Source organism: Panthera pardus, unplaced genomic scaffold (assembly GCF_024362965.1).
Source record: "Panthera pardus isolate Hobbes unplaced genomic scaffold, ASM2436296v1 HiC_scaffold_20, whole genome shotgun sequence".
Taxonomy (NCBI): domain Eukaryota; kingdom Metazoa; phylum Chordata; class Mammalia; order Carnivora; family Felidae; genus Panthera; species Panthera pardus.
Window position 1 is genome coordinate 11,144,667 of NW_026526766.1, and position 19,409 is coordinate 11,164,075.

The following is a 19,409-nucleotide window of genomic DNA, read 5'->3' on the forward strand; positions in this document are numbered from 1 at the left end:
CACCCGTTCACCATGTGCACTCGGAAAGCTCAGCAATCCACATCGCGAGCTCAGCTCAGCATTATCCCTTTCAGGCCTGCACCGTGCTCCCTCACCACCCACTCCACCCCTCCTCCTCGCTGCTCGTGTGTTAGGAAAGGGCACTGCCATCACCCCCGCCTCGTCCAACTGAATCCTGGGAGTCCTTCTTGGCCCTTCACACCCAACATACTCCCTTTACGAACTTGGTTTATTTCACTCCCGTGCCTCTTTCAACAAGGTCTCTTTCAGATACCTTTCGCCTCTCCCCATGAGTGCCACCCTTCTGATCCCAAGCACTGTCTTCTTGCTTCCTAACTCAACCTCTCCACGTCTTCTCTCACCCCTTGGCAATCCATTCTCATGCTGCGGCCAGAGGGACCAACTAACCGTGGCACCTCCCTATGAAATCGAAGGGTGAAGCCACCAATCAATAAACTGGCTGGGAAGGAAGTCCATAACTGGTTTCTCACCATCTCCTCTGTCTGGTCCTCACACGTGCCATCTGGGGCTCTCGCAGCCTTTCGAATGTTCTGTATTGCCTCACGTTTGGACCCCTGGAGGTTCTCTTCCTCCCAGGAGCTCTCTTTTGCCATCACCTCTTAATGCATCAAACCTTCCTTGCTTGTTGAAATCTCAGATGGCTATAAACTCTTCAGGAAAGCCTTCCTTGGCTCCTGAATAAGATTGGGTCATTTCAGCATAAAGCACAGCATAATTGGAATTATTTACTCATCGTGAAGTCTTTTTCCCTATAAGACTATATACACTTGATCCAGGCAAGGACCGCATCTGCTGTGTCTCTGCCCTGGAACCATAGCACAAAGCCTAGGGGCTGATACATGGTAGTGGTTCTTTCCTTTTTAAATAGATAAAAGTGTTTAAGACCTTTCTTGGATTAATTATGACGACCAGTTGTGAATCATTTTTACAGAGCAGCCAATGGCCTGAAAGTGGGATGTGGCCAGTTGAAACATCCTGGGAGGTTTACACTTGGTTTTTTTGTGTCTTTAGTTTATCTTGAGAGAGAGCAAGAACATGAGCAGGGGAAGGGCAGAGAGACAGGGAGAGAGAAAATCCTAAGCAGGCTCCGTACTGTCAGCACATAGCCCAATGCAGGGCTCCAACCATGAGATGATGACCTGAGCCGAAATCAAGAGTCGGACACTTAACCGACCTAGCCACCCAGGCGCCTCTATTTAATATTCCAAATAAGGGCATTTATGCCAGCTGAAGGTCAGGTGTGTAACAGAAGCCTATATAGTCACTGCGAGTGTGATTTTTTGCTGCTTGCCAGACGGGAAGATCCTGGTTAACCCAATATCTATGATGGCTGGCTCCCACGTTGACCTGTCTGTATTAATCAGAACTCCCATGCAAAGATGTGACTTAGTGACACCTAAAGGAGTGTGATTCTCTCTCGCTTACACTGCCACGGGTCATTTTTCTGTCCCTTGCACCCTCCTGTCAATGCCAGGCCTACAAACAAGTCAGGCCCCTGACTTCTGATCAGCCTCAACTATTTTTCATGCCGTTCAATACATTCTGCCTCCACATGTCCCCAGGGGATACTCCAGTAATCACCTTGGCCTTGCTTTGAAGTTGAAAATTAAAACGCGTTTTCTCCGGTTGCTTTTAAGTAATATAGTTAAATATTACAGTGTGGTTGACCCCTGCCTCCCCACAACTCCCTTTGACGTGATTCCAACTTGTGCTGACCGGCCTGCTGACCAGAAAAACATGGTTGAGCTGAAGAAGGAGCTGGCGGGGGGAAAAGGGACCTGTTACACTTTAATAAAAAAGCAATGTCATGTTCCCAGAAGACTGGGGACAGGCCCTGGAGGTTCACGTACCGCGTCTTGCGGAAACTACAAAGGCCAAAGCTCCCACGGGCCCATCTTGTTTTCAGCAACCAATGCAGCAGTCAGAGGAAGTGGAGACCCTGCCCCGTGCAGGTGCAGAGTTAGGGTGTCAGGGAGGGGTCAAGTCTGGCATCCCCTCACTCCCCCGACCACGAGCTCAGACTGCGGCCGCATCTCCAGCACTGGACGCCCCAGTCGTGCTCGAGAAGAGGGAGCACGGGGCCATCTGGCTGCCATTCTGTGCTGCCAGCCTGAGGGGGATGTGAAACCGGCCCTCATTCCTGCGTAAGCCATGGGGAGGTCTCGGCTGGTGGAGAAGTTCAAGTTGTTTGCAAATCGAGGCCTTAGCAGTGTGTTCCGTGCTCCGTCCATGTCAGCTTTGGGGAGACAGAAAAAGCTGAGGTGGCTGCTGCGTCATTTTGGCTTTGGCGAACGATCCTGCCTACGGTTTGTGACGAAACTCCAGGAGGGTCCTTTGACTCTTAATGACCATTTGGTTTCAGGGGACTACGTAATTGACCTCCACTTAATATTTCACATAGTCTCTTACTGCCCCTGTCTTTGTCCTTGATCCCTGACTCTCGTTCCTTCCAGTTGTGTATTTCTTGGTGAGAGGAATGGTTTCCATTATTTCCGCAGGCTTCCTGTAGGAGTGCTGTGCTCTATATGTCAGACTAAAGCAGCCTTGACTTACTTAGGTCCGGGTCCCTAGGGCCAGACGTTGAGACAGCTGCACGCAGCAGGTTTCTGGAAAGTACCCTGGAAGGGAACGCAGAAGGCAGCGTTCGGCAGGGGAGAAGCTGACCCACAGCAGGAGGGTAGGGAGGGTGTGGGGGGGGGGGGGGTACGCAGGGCTGCAACCCAGAGGCTTTAGCCAAGCTCCTAGGGAGCCCTGGAGCTGAACAGCCCTTTGGAGGTACCTACATGGGAGCCAGAAGCCAGGTTGGGAAGGGGACTATTCGTGCCCCAGGATGTTGCCTTCATTGGAGACGGGGCTTCTGGGGCACAGGTGCCATGGGGAACTGCCCATCGGTGACCTTGGTGCCTGCCTGCTATAAGGCTCAATCTGGCCTTCTGACACGTGTGTTGGTTTTTGTCCCCCACAAAAAACTTGGGAGAAGAAGTAAATTTCACAGAGGAGTCCAGACCCTCGGCTTCTCTTGAAAAATGAGAATAACGAGTGGACCAGTCAGAATCCAGTCAGGAAAAGAAAATCCACACTGTGTGTTGCAACAGCGATTTAATAGGAGGACGATCAAGGGAGGACAAGGGGACCCTGAGATGACCCATATGCATTGACTGCAAGAAGGAGCCTCCGCTCCTGGAGTTGGGGGAATGAGGGGCATAATGAGGGGGTATAAACCCAGGGGTTCAAAGTAGGAGGTCTGGCAGCTGTCGGTACCTGGCAGGGGCAGGGTGGGGGGGGGGGCAGCCAGGCTGGGTCTGCAGTGGGAAGGAGAGCTGGCTTCTGACACCCACTGCTGCTGGGGTGAAGGCCACTGTTGGGGTGAGACAGGTGTTCCAAGGAGCCAGCAGGAGGCTGAGAGAGCCTGGTGCCCACCTCCTGCCGCCTGGCTCCCTCTGGTGCCCCCTACTGGCAGCATCTAACAGGAAGGCGGTTGACAATGGAGCTCGGCCCCCAGCACCATTCAGCATGGTGCAGAAGAATAGGTAATAAGTTCCTAACCACCACATCTGGCAATTGGGCATCCCCGGTCCAGCGCGGTACCAACCGAGGAGGTGCACCTGCATCCCCTTCTTAAAAAGGGACGGGTACCTCCATTCCCACTGGCCAAGGTGTTGCTCACTGGCCTTCCCAGGCAGGTCCCGGTGGGCATCTGTTAGCCATCCTTGTATGAGAAAACTGTTACCCCAGCTCTGAAAGATCCAAAGCCTTTTTTGAGGAGGGATCCAGGAAGGAGCGTGAGACTGAATGCTGAAAGCTTTAACCGCCTCCTGTACCCCTTGATGGTGTTGTTGGTCCTGGGACCAGATTTCTCCTCTGTCTCCCCACCCAGCCCCCAGGCACCCTCACCCAGCCCCTCTTGATGGGAGAGGGGTGTGGGCTTCCCGGTCCTGGTTTTTCTGGAACCCATTGCATCACTTAGTCCTTTGAACCTGTCACTCCTGCTCCTGGTTCATTCTCAGCGTCTTTTTCCTTTGGGGAGGGGGCTATAAAGGCCAGGCCGTCTTCTACCTCCGGAATCGAGGGAATTGTGATTCCCTGGGGACCAAAGTTTCCGCTGGAACTATTTGCCCTTGGTGTGGATTTATTTTGGTGAGAAATGATGTAATCAGGGCTTGGCAAAAAAAAAAGGCTACAACTTTGCTAGCAAATGAGTACATAGCCCCGAAGCCAATACTTGTTTTCCAAATGAAGGTCCTGGAGCCCAGAGCCTGGGAATAAGCGTTGTAGGTTTTCAGCGCCTGGCAACTTGAAGAGCCTGGAACGGCTGGTTCCCCCAGTGGGGCCGGAGGGACCCGCGTCGGGCTGCCTGTCGCTGCTCACGGGTCATGGAGGCTCAGAGTCCTGACCTGTGTGACCCGAGCGGGAGTGGATTCCGTGGTCCCTCATTTGCCTCCAGTTTTCAGATACTCACCTGTGAAGTTTCCTTCGCTCCTTCACACCTACTTAGGACTCCCACTGGGTGAGCACGTTCCTCCTGGCAGCCCTCCACGTGTCCTTACTTTGTCACTGCCGAATGGGAATTGTCACCCCACCCCCAGCCTGCCTCAGTTCAGCTGAAGCAAGAACACAAGAGACCCTCTCTGTGCGTGCTTTGTATCAAGCACAGGACTAAGGTCTGTTAGGACCTGACTTTTTCTGCTTCCCAAGAAGTGACCATTGACCCTCATGATGGGAGCGCCTACTATGTGCCAGATTTCACATATGTTATGTCTACATCTCTGAGGTTGTTCCTATTTTCAGATACAAAACGGAGGCTCAGGGTGGTCGGGTGACCCAGGTCAAGGAAGGGACCAGACTCCAGTCTGGAGTCGGACTCGAGAGCACATAATAAAATTACATTTCAAGGTCTTTCATTCGTGAGGATTACGTTGAGGAGAATGTCTCACTCTGGCCCCACTCCATGTTTGAAGTTTGATTTTTTTTTGTTTTGTTTTGTCGTGATGTTTTGGTTTTGACCTATTTTTTAACACCTGTCACACCTGCTTCTTTTCTCTCCCCACTTCCTCTTCCCAAAGAGCAAAGCTTTGACGTTGGCAGGCAAGAGAATTAGGCTGGAAGCTCATGACGTTGTCTTCCAATTGTCTATATTTTCATAGTTACTTCCTATTTATGGTAAGTGACGCTGATCTTCCACTTACGGTTAGAGACCTGGTTTCCTTTCCGAATAGACGTAAGTTAAAAAAAAAAAAAAATCTGCCTTCAGTTTAAAAAATGATTCAGTACTTGATGACTGAGGTGGTACTTGGTTGTAGCAAGTGTCACGAGGGCATGACCTTGGACCTTTCTGAACGTCTCAGGGCCTCTGTTCTCCCAGAATGAGAACGGGACCCGGTTGCCAAGGCAGCTGTGAGGAATCACAACCCACGTCGAGGGCTTAAGGCAGTACCTGAGCCACAGTGGGCACGACTGAAGAGCTACACGTGCCCGACGTGTAGAGAAGATGGCCATTTGCTACTTGTGTGGCTTCTGGTGCAAAGCACGCTGGGAAAGGCATGACCGGCAGGGGCGCCTCACTTCCAAATAGATATTTACTGGTAAAAGCTGTGCCCCGTTTCCCACCGTTCTGTAAACTTGCGGAGTTGGGGGGAAATTTTCCTGGCACTTATGGTTATTAGCATGCTATTTTTCTTCTCTAATATTCAAATTTTGTGTTTATTACTATCAGGAGCCTACAGCCTTTGAAGTACTTTATTTTTAACACCCATCCCGGGCTGCTGCGGTCTCCATACACCCACAGACATCGAGAACAGTAGTCAAATGTTGGAGACGGCTTCAGTAATCATTTACCAAGTACAAAGCTCATTAAGAAAAGTCCAGGGACTTGGAGAGCACGTATTTTACTCACAGGGGGCATGATAATGATGAGGGAAGACCTGAGTGTCTTCTAGAACACCCAAATGTCTGGAAATACAAAGTAAAATCTATGGGGAGAGGTGAACCTTTTAAAAGAGCTTCTGGGACGTATTTTAGTGCTAAAGAGTTTCAACAGGAGTTAACTTTCAATAGCCCGCCGTGTCATTTTGGAGATGAAAGGCTGGTGTGGTGCGTGGGTCACAGGAGATTGAAACAAAGCTTATCTGGGCTCTCAGGTGTGAACCTTTGGTAGTCAAAGCAACAGTTAAGTCCTCAGCTAGCAAGTAAAGGAGCATCTTGCATGATATTTCACAGACAGGCATTCCATAAAGACAAGCGTACAGAGACCTCATAGTATTTCTATTAGGTAATGATTGGAGACAGTAGAGTTACTTCGGACAGCATGGTCTCCTTACCAGTATAGGCAGCTTTACTCGGGAAGAGAGTCGGGCCCCACCCCAGAACTACTGAATCAGGAACGCTGGGAAAGGTCCCGGAGATTTGTGTTTTAACAAGCCTTCAGGTGATTCTGATGCACACTTCAATGGAGAAACACCAGTTCAGAGGAAAGGCAGTTTGTATTTTACGCACTACACCTGTCTTGAAATAGTTGTGCCATAGGCCGGTCATAGACGTACGTAAACACAGACTGGGCATTAGCTCCTTTATATTTCTTGGCTTTGCGTCCCGAGAAAAATAAATACAGTCATCTTCTAGATTAAAGGAGGACAGCTTTGCCACAGTGACTCAGTTCTCTAGGGCAGCCACAGTGTTTTGGAGCCCAGGGCTCAACTCACAGACAGCAAAGACTAAGAATATTCTGATGGTTATTTTAGTACCTCACGATGTAGGATCTGACACAGAAGAGGATTGCCTCTAAATATGATGGTCCCTGATGCTCTCCTAGACACCCCACAGCGGAGGCCCTGGGATGTGAAACAGAGGGCATGCTGGAAGGCAAGCAGAGCGTATATGGTGGTGGTGATGAGGGGTGGGGACCAGCAGGGGGTTGGGTGGAGGGGTCCCTTGCTTTGGCAGGGGTGTTGCAAAGAGACTAGGGCTGGGCGCCTACTCCATTGAGCCATGGTTTTTGCCCTTGATGGCCCTTTTCACTTGTTAAAAAAGTGAAAAGTGGGGCAGAAATTTTTCCCTTAGCCGTGCAGGAAGGAACCAGAGGCTGATACTCCCTGTAGAAGGTATTGGTCAATCCAAGAAATCAGAGTAAGTGTAAAAGTTGGCAGTCAGGGGTCAGGAGTTGGGCAGAACTGAACTTGAATGGGATTAAGAGAAGAAAATGAGGTGAGGATAGTCCTGGGGTCCACTCATCGTGTTATGAGTACATCAGGTTGGCTTAAAGTTCCGTTAACTCCTACTCAACAAGTATTAAGTCCCAATGGTGTGCCAGGCACTCTTCCAACAGACACTTGGGGTTTTGTAGTAATCAAAACAGACAAAAATCCCTATAATCATGAAGCATGTAGGTAGCAACTGGCGTCACAGGGAATATTAATAATTAATAAGTCATTAATGATTCAATACCATTAATGATTGCTTACCACTTGCCAGGTAGTGTCACCATTAGCTCACTTCGACACACTGCCAGCTGGCGAGGACGTAGTTGGTATGCTTCTATTGTTACGCCAGCTCTCGCTTTTCCCAGGGTCATTGGTTAGACCATGACTTTGGGGGGCACAAGCCTTAGGAGTACGTACCATCAGAACAAGTGGTCTGGGATACTGTATTTCAACATGGCTGCTGATACGCTGGTGAATCACTTCCTTACTGAGCACTGCTTATCGGAAACTGAACAATGCGGCTGCACGTAATGGAATAATAGGTTTGGGTGCTGTGTTGGTATAACTAATAGGTTTAAAAAAATGGTTTTAAAAGGATGAACATCACATGTTTTTATTTCGTGATGTGTCACCAGGAGAACATGAACAGTGAAGTATGCTATAAATTCTCTCAATAAAACTTTATGAAAAATAACACTGCCTTGGGGTGCCGGGCTGGCTCAGTAGGTTAATCGTCTGACTTCGGCTCAGGTCATGATCTTGGGGTTTGTAAGTTCGAGTCCCGCTTTGGGCTCTGTGCTGACAGCTCAGAGCCTGGAGCCTGCTTCGGATTCTGTGTCTCCCCCTCTCTGCCCTGCGCCTGCTTGCACTCTGTCTCTCAATAATAAATAAATGTTTAAAAAAAAAAATTTTTTTTTTAAATAATACTGCCCAACTGACAGGGGTTTGGTTGAAAATTCCAGCCAGATGGTGATTACTAAACACAAACCAGCAACAAACAAAAACCCTTATAGTTAAACATACGTACACTTTCTTGTGTAAAAATTTCCATAAAGAAATGTATACACATAGATAGGCCAGCCTCAAGTGCGTATGTGACAACAGTATTCCTAAATACCAAGTTTTTCAGAAATTTTCAACTTGTATCAACAGTTGAACTTGTATCAACAGTTTTCAACTTGTTCTTACTGTTTTCATACCCCTACACCTAGAGTTGGCTATGCTAAACTCAATTTATTCATTCGCCTGGCAAATGATAATGAAGTATCTACACTGTCCTTGGTGCTGGGGACAGAGCAGGAAACGGGACAAGGCCACTACCGTCCAGTGGAAAGACAGAACCCCGACAAGTATACCTCACGCATTCAGCGTTACAGGAAGGAAACCCACGATACTATCACAGACTTGAGTCAGGAGGGTCAGGCGTGGCTCTCGGAGGAAGGGGGCTTTTGTCCTGGATGGTGCCAAGTCCACCAGACAGGCAGTCAGCATGTGGCTGGGAGAAAATGAGCCTATTGAGGGGGCATTTTTGAGTTCATGGGGAGTCAAAGACGTCCTCAATGCGCAGACTCTTCCGGTTGCTTCTTTGTTTCCCTTACGAGACTCAGAACCTCTTGAAGGCAGGGACCCAATCTTGTTTCCTTCTCTCTGGCATCCATTACAGCATCTGATGCATCTGTGCTAAAGGGATAAATAGTTGGGGATGTGAGCAAGGTGTTTGGCCTGTCTGTCCTCACGTGAGAACAGAAAGCCTCTTGGACTCCCCATTGTCCCAGCCCCTATTCTGCTTCCTAACAGGGGATCTGGCTTCTTGCCACGTTCACGTTTCCCTGTCTTTCCAGGGCTACGCCTGGCGAACGCTTCTGTGTAAGAGAGAATAAAGCATGGGGGTGAAGGGCTCAGGCTTTGTGGCCAAGCTGCTTGGGTTCAATTTCTGGCCCTGTCACTTACTAGCTGTCGACTATTGAGCAAGTTACTTAACTTGAGCATGTCTCACTTTCCCTGTCGGTAAAATGGGGTAGTAATAATAGTTCGTCATAGGCTGATGAGGTTTGAATGTATTAATGAGGTGCTTAGCATAGTCTCTGATGCATAGCAGGTGTTCCATAGGAGACCGATGGTGCGCTCTCCTGCACATTAACCGCAGGCTGTCCTTGGCCCCCTCAGCAAGCTCTAGATTGCCTTCCCTGCTCAAGGCCTGCATCTTCGATCCCCGATCGTCTTCCTTCACGTGGCTGCTGGCACCTCTTCGCCCCGGTTGCCCCCCTGTGATTCCCCGCAGCCCAGGAGAGCCAAGTCCTGTCCTTACACTTGGAAGCCTAGACAAGAGAGAGAATGCAGAGGGTACCTTCCCCCTCTGGCGTAGATAGGCGCCCATCTTAGGGTTGACTTCTGAGTAGGCTCCTGGCTTGGTCCTGGCCTTTTCCATGTGACCAGAGACAGCTGTGCCCAACCACCCTCTCCAGGTGTCCCCACATCTCAGAACCCGGCTCCAGAAAATAAGACCATGCTTTTCTCTCCCCCTAGGCTAAGGTCCACCTGGAGTGTTCAAGTCCTGCCTCTGGATTGACCCCTCCCTGGGGTGGATGAGAGTTGAAGCATCCCTTCCATTGGAAAAGATAAGCCCCCGGGGTGCCTGTGCGACTCAGTTGGTTGAGCGTCTGACTCTCGATTCTGGCTCAGGTCATGATCCCAGGGTTGTGGGATTGAGCCCGACATCAGGCTCCACACTGAGCATGGAGTCTGCTTGAGATTTTCTCTCTCTTCTCTTGGTCTCAAAAAAAAAAAAAAAAAAAAAAAATCCCAAAAAGACAAGCCCCACTCCAACCACAGGGATGTGGGATATCCGTAAGGTCTGACGAGACGTTAATGTGTCTGATGTGGAGACTGTCATGGGAAGCGTGGTCCTAATTGCACACCGGTTCCCACCGGGGACACCACCCCCCTTCAGCTTCTACTCCGCCATCTTTCTCCCCAAATTTTACAAAAACCTTAGGGTCCAGTCTCATCTGGGGTCCCCTTAAGCCAGGAGAGGTTGGGGTCCAAGAGGCCCAGGTGCTTTTCGAGGATTCAGAATTCCTTGTTCTCTCTAGGACTATTTTAGCTACACCGCACTTGCAGAAGACGTGGAGCCTTCTTCTGGGAATTTAACTCTATTTATAACATCGTTTCTATGGGGGGGAAAGAAAGAGTGTTCCAAGTGACAATCCGTTTAAAACAGAATTCTTAGATCACAGCCTTTTCATTGCTGGAGGCTTGCTGGTAACTGTTCACGTGTAGAGATTACATTGACGTTTTTAAAAATTGCATCTAGAATAAACATAACGAGGAAAAGGCAGGTGTGGCTTCATGCATTTTTTTTAAGAAACAATGTTGATTTCAAAAGGTCACATCGTTTACTGTTTACAGGCCACCGAATTAAAGTCTCTGTGTGTAGCATTTCACTCATTCTTGACAATAATCCTTTGAGATGTATCCTAAACATCTAAGCCCATTTTTGATGCTTAGGGGCTGGTCGCTTTCAAACCCCACCGGGTTCCTTACCCTTCTGCCCCACATCCTGACAAGCTTCTAAAACAGCCCTGGTGTTCCCTCCTTTGGCGCTGACCAGAAGGTTAAATCATGCAAACTCAACTTGCAAGGGGAAATCCTCCCCAACCCTCATCCTCAGCAAACGCTACTTGCAAAGGGGCATCCTCCCCCCTCCCCAAACTCCAAAGCCAGCGTCCTTTCCCTGCTCCCCTAAACCATTCCTGTACCTGCTTGACTACCCACCTTACTCTCCCCAGAAAGCCCTAGAAATCCTGTGATTCAGGAACCTTTTCAGAGCCTCATGGTGTCTGTGGAGCATCATCAGTCTGAACATCGAAACCAGATTTTGAGTGAGGGGTCCCTCTCACCTCTGACAGGTGACCGCAACAGGCAGATACAACATTCTCTGTCATGCAGATGAAGAAACTGAGCCTCCAAGATGAAATTCCTCACCAAAGGTTATAGAACCAGATAATAGTGTCTTAACCAGTCCGTTCTTTTCCCCCTTCAGGTCAGGTGGGTCTTATCTTTGGAGAATTAGTCGACAAAGTTGCACCGAGGGCTCGGACCTCTTGCTAATATTTAACACCTACCTGTCTCCAGCACTTTCTGCACATTAACTCACAGTGTCTTCTCCCAGCCTCTGTGAGGTTGTGACCATCGTTACTCGCGTTTTTATGGATGAGGAAGCCGTGGACCCGCGCACTTCACTAAGTCACGCAAAATGAACTGAGATGGCTGTGCTTGGACTTGAACGCCAGCTGGCTGGCTCAGAAAAGGTACTCTCACGGGGCTGTCATGCTTCTTCTACGTGTACAAGTAAAAAAGCTGATGATTAACCCAGCGCCCAGGGTTGTATTCTTGCCGCTGCTTAAGCGGGCAGCATTTGTTTAAAGGAAACCCTATCTTCAAGACCCAGGCAGTGGCTTTATTAGAGCTCTTGGATTATCCACACATATTCACCCAATACTGTCAACTTCTGGAAGGAAAAGCTAAAACTTTGTTGTCTATGACATCGCTCTCCCCTGTCCCCAGTAACTAGGAGATGGCTTTTTAGACAGTGGGGGTCAACAAATGCCATTTAAATAGCTTACACTCAGTGGATGTTGCAGACTGAATTCTTGCAATGTCCCCTTCCCCCTAAATACTGCCCTACACCTCATTAGAAATGGGCCCAGACTCTTCACCAATTGCCATGGAAACTCTCTGGGACTCGTGTTCTCTGTCGTGTGCCATCTTTTGACTAAATGTAAAGGAAGGAAAATAATCTGTAATTTCTCATAGGAAAGAGCCCCAAATTCACCAGGAAAAGTGTATATATTTTTAAACCATCTGCTTTCCCTCTGGGCTTTCCAGCAACTTCTCTGCAGCTAATAAATCGTATGAAATTTTTCATGGCTGATTCACCCTACGTGGCTAGTGGCTCTAGAAACCCAGTTATTTGGAATAGCAGGAAAAACTATGAATCCAGGGAAATCAGCATGGATCACAGCACTGAGAGTTGGCACGGATGTTAAAATTATTTCAGTCTGCGTATTGGAGGCGAGGTTTGCTGCTTTTAAATCTTGGCCCTGACTTCCTCTCCCTCAAAAGCCTTGGCCCAAGAACTGTGAAATTTGCCCAAGAACAAAGCTAGCTAATAATGCAGAACTGTCAGAAAATAAAGGAGCCTGTGAAGGATTGTTCGGGAATGAAACTTCACGTGATTGTCAAATATGCTTGTTCCTCTGAGGAAATAGAGCAAAGCCGGAGGCTGAAGTGTTTGACTAGGCTTCATACTTCATTCAGTTGGGTGGTTCTCATTCTGTGCTCTGAGGGAACCCTGAGTTCCCTCCGATTTCCCTCTGGAGTTGCCAGAGGAAAGAGGTGAGCGCATTTATCCCTAGACTCACCTGCCCAACTTTCCCAGAACACCTCTGCATTTGTTTGGTTTCCACCCGAGGATTCTCATAAAACGGATTTTAGCAAATAGTCTGAGAAACGCTTGATATCGTCCAGCTCCTTCTTTTTAGACTTGAGGCCACAGAAAGCCAGAAAGGTAAGTGATCTGCTAAGACCTCAGAGATCCTCAGCTATAGCTGAGACCAGAACAGTGGTTGGAGTCCCAGATCGGATCCTCTCTTGCTGGTCATTCTGGCTGGAACTATGACCTCAGCACACACCTGCCAGTCAGAGATCGAGTTCTGAACCATTGTTCTCAATCCCCTTTCTGGAATTCATTCTCTCGGTCTACTAACTTTTTGCTTCTCTGATGTATTTTCAACTGGCCAGTTGTCCTTGCTGCCTAGTATAGATTTCTCAAACAGCATCCTATTGGCTCTTCAGGTAGATAAGTAAATAGGTGTTGATTTCCTGAGAACTGCCGGTGCACTGTGCCCTGGGAGAAATAAAGCCTGCCGAGGCATATCCGCAAAGTTCTGGGCTTTAATATCTCCAAGAAATATGTGACCCACTTCAAAGAAGACACTGTTTTTATTCATGGGGTGGGAAAAATCATAAACTTCTCTCTTTGACAGAAGTTAAATCGCTGGGGGGGTGCCTGGGTGGCTCAGTCAGTTGAGCATCCGACTTCGGGTCGGGTCATAATCTTGCGGTCCGTGAGTTCGAGCCCCACGTCGGGCTCTGGACTGACAGCTCGGAGCCTGGAGCCTGCTTCAGATGCAGCATCTCCCTCTCTCTCTCTGTGCCCCTCCCCTGCTATGCTCTGTCTCTCTCTCTCTCTCTCCAAAAAATAAATAAACGTTAAAAAAAAAAAAAAGTTAAGTAACTACATTCATCATGTCTCCCAGGAGAAAAAGATAATAAAGGAGAAAAGCCTATCATGTCTTTGTTAAGTGCAACAGGCTCCAGCTGATAGCATTGGTATTGGAAGAGACCATGGAGGTCGTTTCTCCTTCAGGGAATCTGTGGTTTCCACTCTCAGTCCTCCTCTTCACCACTGCTGCCATTCTCTGAGCACTTACTGTGGCAACCGTGCTAAGCTCTTGACCAGCACTGCCATTTAATCTCTGTAATCACTCTGGATATCCTGATTGTCCCCATTCTTCAGGTTTGGAAACTGAGATTCACCGTGGTGGAATCAGTGCCACAGTGCTGCACAACTACAGGGGACTGATTCACTTTGTTTTCTATGGATGGTGACTCCCAGCCTCACAGAGCTGGTAAATGGCAGATTCAGGAATCACGCCAGGATCCTAAGCCCATCTTCTAGCCACTTCTACAAGCATCTGCTTCAGAAATCCTACGTGTCCTCAGACCCTGAGTCCTGCAATTGACAATTATTGCTGTTGATAATTTGTTGATAATTATGAGTCAAGAAGGACGGAAGTTGGCTATTAAATAGTGGGTGTGACCCAAGACAAATTCTCAAGGAAATTTTATTCATTCTGTTTTTTTTTTTTTACCCCCAATATCAAATAGTGTGTTTCATGATAAAATTTTTTAATTTTTATTTTGGTATAATTTCAAACTTAGAAGTTGCATGAAGAGTAAAGAATTCCCAAATAATTCTTTAATTCAGATTCAATAATTATCCACATTTTGTCACATATGCTTCTCTGGCATCCTCTGTGTATATGTGTATAATATCACACATATATCATATATAATTATATACATATACATATTAGTTGTCCTTAGAGTGTGGTCTCTGGGAATCCAAATCACCTGAGTATTGGTTACAAATAAAAATTCCTGGATGCCTGGGTGGCTCAGTTGGTTAAGCGTCCAACTCTTGATTTTGGCTCAGGTCATAAACTCACTCAGGTTATGATCTCCGTTCATAAGATCAAGTCCCATGTCAGGCTCGCATTGACCCCAAGGAGGCTGCTTGGGATTATCTCTCTCTCTCTCTGCCCCACCCTCCTGAACTCATTTGCTCTCTCTTTAAAAATAAATAAACGTACAAGAGAAAGAAAGAAGAGAAAGAAATACAAATTCCTGGATGTTACCCCAGAAAGGCTACACCAGAAATCCTGGGGGTGGCAACCTTAATAGCCCTCCAGGGGATTCTGAAGTTCACCCAAGTTCAAGAACCACTGTCCTATGGAAGAACACTTAGTGGGGGATTGTTCCCAAGTACTTGCTCTTTTTCTCATAAAAGGAGAGAAGTTGGGAAAAGTTGGGAGGCAGACTGTAGTTTTTTGAGGTTGATGATGACATTTAAAAAAAGGTTGAATTATTCTCCAGCCCACTGTCTTGATTCACATAAAGGGGATTCTATACGCTGAGGTTAGTTCTAGACTTCCTGTTCTAATAAAGATTCAAATAGAACTTTACAAATTATTGCCTGGAATGGGTTCATTTCTGTGTACTTAATCTCTCTGAAACTGTTCTAATTTTGCTGCTCATACTTCTACCAAAAAAAAATCTTAAATACAAATATGTTTACCAAAGTGGTTTATTATAATTTTTAGAATATCCTCTTTCTAGAGAGCAGTTAAATAAGGCTGTGGAACTTTGAACTGACAATGAAATCAACCACGGAAAAGTCACATTTCTCTCTAAATGATTGAGGGTTTACAACCTGCAAAGCGGATATTTCCAGCTTCAAAGTGTGTGTATTTTCAGCCAGAGCTTGAGTTTTAGAATTGGTTAGTATGATTACCAACAATTATTTATTTCTGTCGTCAGGGTCAGTTACCGGTCATCAGAAAACAGGCTGATGGTGACTATGTATACAGAGTAAGGGATAAATTTCCATAGAAGGAACCCTAGGAAACATATCTTTGGGCTATTAAAGTTTGTATAGATCTCTGTGAAGTAGTCCTTTTTAGGAAGGTTTCTTCTTTGTTAATGTGACATGAACTGAAATGATAATAAATAGCTTAAATTTCAAAGTCCAGATGAGGATCCGTTTCAGTAAAGAAGCAGAGCGGGGGGAGGATGGGGGGAAGAGGGAGGAGAAGGCAGAATTGGGGGCAGTTTCCCAGATGGGTTTAAAATGAAATCTGACCCTGTGTTTAGAATTTGTGTGTAGGGAGGGGGAAGGGAGTTTAATATTCATTTCCTGGGACTTAAAAGCTATGGTATTTTGATGATGTTTATGTTTATTCTGAAAACTTCAAAGAGCTCTGTCTCAACAACATTTCAGGCACCAAAGATGAGACAACAAATGAGCAAAGGACACGATGTATTTTGGGATTTTTACTCCTCCCCGACCCACAAGGTAACCTTTTTGGAAACTGACGAATCTCAAAAATCTTATAATTTTGATACTATGTCTCCTCTCAAGAGTCCTAGCCATCAGTCATGGTTGAATTCTTGCAACCTCCCCTCCTACTACCGCTTGAAGCTCTCACCCCTTTAACATTTGGCAAAGACTTTCTCCCTAACTTCAGGCCTCAAATCCAACATAGGAAGTCCTGCAGCTCATCGTATCACATTTCTGATAAGTGATCCATGAGAATTTATCAATATAGCTTTTATGGCAACGTAATCACAAGGGCTTTGAACTTGGGATCTAGAAATCTGAATTTGAGTTTGGGTTTGGCTACTCATTAGTTTGTAACCTTTGGGTCGGTGCTAAAGCTCATTATCCACACCTGTAAAATGCGGAGATTGGAGTAGGTGACCTAGAAAACATCCTTGACTACTTCTATGATCTCTTTCTTCTCCTGGTTTATTGAGATTGTAATTGACATCTAACTGTGTAAATCTAAGGTGGACGTATAATGACTTCCCTGTGTTGTGAAGTGATTGCTACAATAAGTTTTGTTAACCTCTATCATCTCCTATAGATAAAAAAAAATTTTTTTTTCCTCGTGGAAGTACTTTGAGGAGCTACTCTTTCAACAATTTCCAAATAAATGATACAGCTGAGTCAGCTGTAAGTGGTCATGGTGTACATTACATCCCTAGGACTTAGTTATCTTCTAACTGGAAGTTGGTACCTTTTGACCACCTTCTTCCAATTCCCTTTCTCGTCCCCTCTGCCTGCTGCAACCACAAGTTTAATCTCCTTTCCTGTGAGTTTGTTTTCTTCCTTTTTTCTTTTTCTTAAGATTCTACATGTAAACCCGATCAGACAGTATTGGTCTTTCCCTGACACCTTTCGCTTACCATAATGCCCTCAAGGGCATTCATTCATGTTGTCACAAATGGCGGGACTTCTTCTTTTTTATGGCTGAATAATATTCCATTGTGTATGTCTGCCATACCTTCTTTATCCATTCAGGTTATTTTTTTGACTTGGTGAGGGAAGATCATGCTTCTTAGAACATAAGGGTGCATAAATCTCTTTGATACAGTGTTTTCATTTCCTTTGGATATATTCCCAGAAATGGGATTGTTGGACCACCTAACAGTTTTATTTTAAATGTTTTTGAAGAACCTCCATACTCTTTTCCAAGTGGTTCTCTGAGTTTACATTCCTGCCAACAGTGTGCAAGGGTTTGCTTATCTCTACATCCTCACCAGCATTTGTTACTTTTTGTCTTTTTGATGGGGGCCATTCTAACAGGCATAAGGTGGTATCTCCTTGTGGTTTTGATTTGCACTTCCCTAATTAGAGCAACTTTTCATGTGTCTCTTGGCCATTCATATATCTTCTTTGGAGAAATGTCTATTTAGGTCCCTTTGCCCATTTTTAAAACTGGATTATTTATTTCTTTTGTTATTGAGTTATGTGAGTTCTTTATATTTTGTGTATTAACCTTTATGACATAGAGGGTTAGCAAATGTTTTTTCCCATTCCATAGGTTGGTTTCCACTTTGTTGATCATTCCTTTTGCTCTGCAGAAGCTTTTTAATTTGATCTGGTCCCATTTATTTTTTATTCTGTTGCTCTATTTCAGATGTCATATCCAAAAAATCATGCCCAAGACCATATCAGGGACCTTTCTTCCTTTGTTTTCTTCTGGGAATTTCATGGTTTATGGTCTTGCATTTAAACCTTTAATCCATTTCAAGTTAATTTTTGCAAGTGGTGTTAAGATATGGGGCTAGTTTCATTCTTTTTCATGTGAATATCCCATTTTCCCCAGCACCATTTATTGAAGAGACTGTGCTTTCCCTGTTGAGTATTCTTGGCTCCCTTTCAAGTCTTAGTTGAATGTCTATGTGCGGGTTACTTCTGGGCTCTTGATTCTGTCCTGTTGGTCTGTGTGTCTATTTTTATTCCTGTACCCTTCTGTTTGGATTATGATAGCTGTGTAATATAGCTTGAAGTCAGCAAGTATGATGCCTCCAGCTTTCTTCTTCTTTTTCATGATTGCTTTAGCCATTTGGGGTTTTTTGTAATTCCATATAAATTATAGGATTTTTTTTTTTTTTTTTTTACTTCTGTAATAAATGAAACTGGAACTTTGATAGGGATTGCATTGAAGCTATAGATTGCTTTGAGTAATATGGACATTTTAACAATATGAATTCTTCAAACACATTAACATGGGATACCTTTCCATTTCTTTTTAAAAAAATTTTTTATCGTTTATTTTTGAGAGACTGAGAGAGACACAGTGTGAGCATGGGAGGGGCAGAGAGAGAGGGAGACACAGAATCCAAAGCAGGCTCCAGGCTCCAGGCTCCAAGCTGTCAGCACGGAGCCCGACGCAGGGCTTGAACCCACATACTGTGAGATCATGATCTCAGCCGAAGTTGGGTGCTTAACCAACTGAGCCACCCAGGCGCCCCCCTTTCCATTTCTTTGTCTTAGATTTCTTTGATCGATGTCTTGTAGTTTTTAGTGTAGAGATCTTTTACCTCCTTAGTTAGATTTATTCCTGAGTATTGTTGTTTTTAATGGCATTGTAAGTGGGATCATTTTCTTCATTTGTCAGATAGTTCACTGTGCATGTGTAGAAGTGGTACTGATTTTTGTATGTTCATTTTGTATTCTGCAACGTTGCTGAATTGTTAATTAGATCTAACAGGCGTTTTGTAGAGTCTTTAGGTTTTTCTACATATATAATGATGTCATCTGCTAATAAAGACAATTTTACTTCTTTTTAAATCCTGATGGCCTTTATTTCTTGCCTCATTGTTTCTAGAACTTCTAGTACTATATTGAATAGGAGTGGTGTCAGGGAGCACCTCTGTCTTGTTTTTGATGTTAGGGGAAAAGCTTTCAACCTTTGACCACTGAGAATGATGTTAGCTGTGGGCTTATCATAGATGGGCTTTATTATATTGAGGTACATTTCTTCTGTACTCAATCTGTTAAGAATTTTGATCATGAACAGTTGCTGAATTTTGCCAAATACATTCTCTGCATCTGTGGAGACTGTCATATAATTATTTTCCTTCACGTTATTAATGGGATGTAGCAGATATTTTTGGGTGTGTTCAACCAACCTCATGTCCTAGGGATAAATCCCACTAGATCAGGGTAAACGATCCTTGTATTGTGCTGCTGTATTTGGTTTGCTAGTATTTTATTGAGAATTTTTAATCTACATCATGAGGGATATTGACCTATAGTTGTCTTGTAGTGTCCTTTCCTGACTTTGGTAACAGGATAATGCTGGCCTTACAAAACGAGTTTGAGCGTGTTTCCTTCTCTCCTTTGCGAAGAATCTGATAAGTATTTGATATTAATTCTTCTTTAGATGTTTTGCAAAATTCACCTGTGAAACCATCTTCCCCAGACCTCTTCTCTGCTGGGAGATTTTTGGCAACAGATTCAACCTCTGTACTAGTAATCGCTATATTTAAATTTCCTAC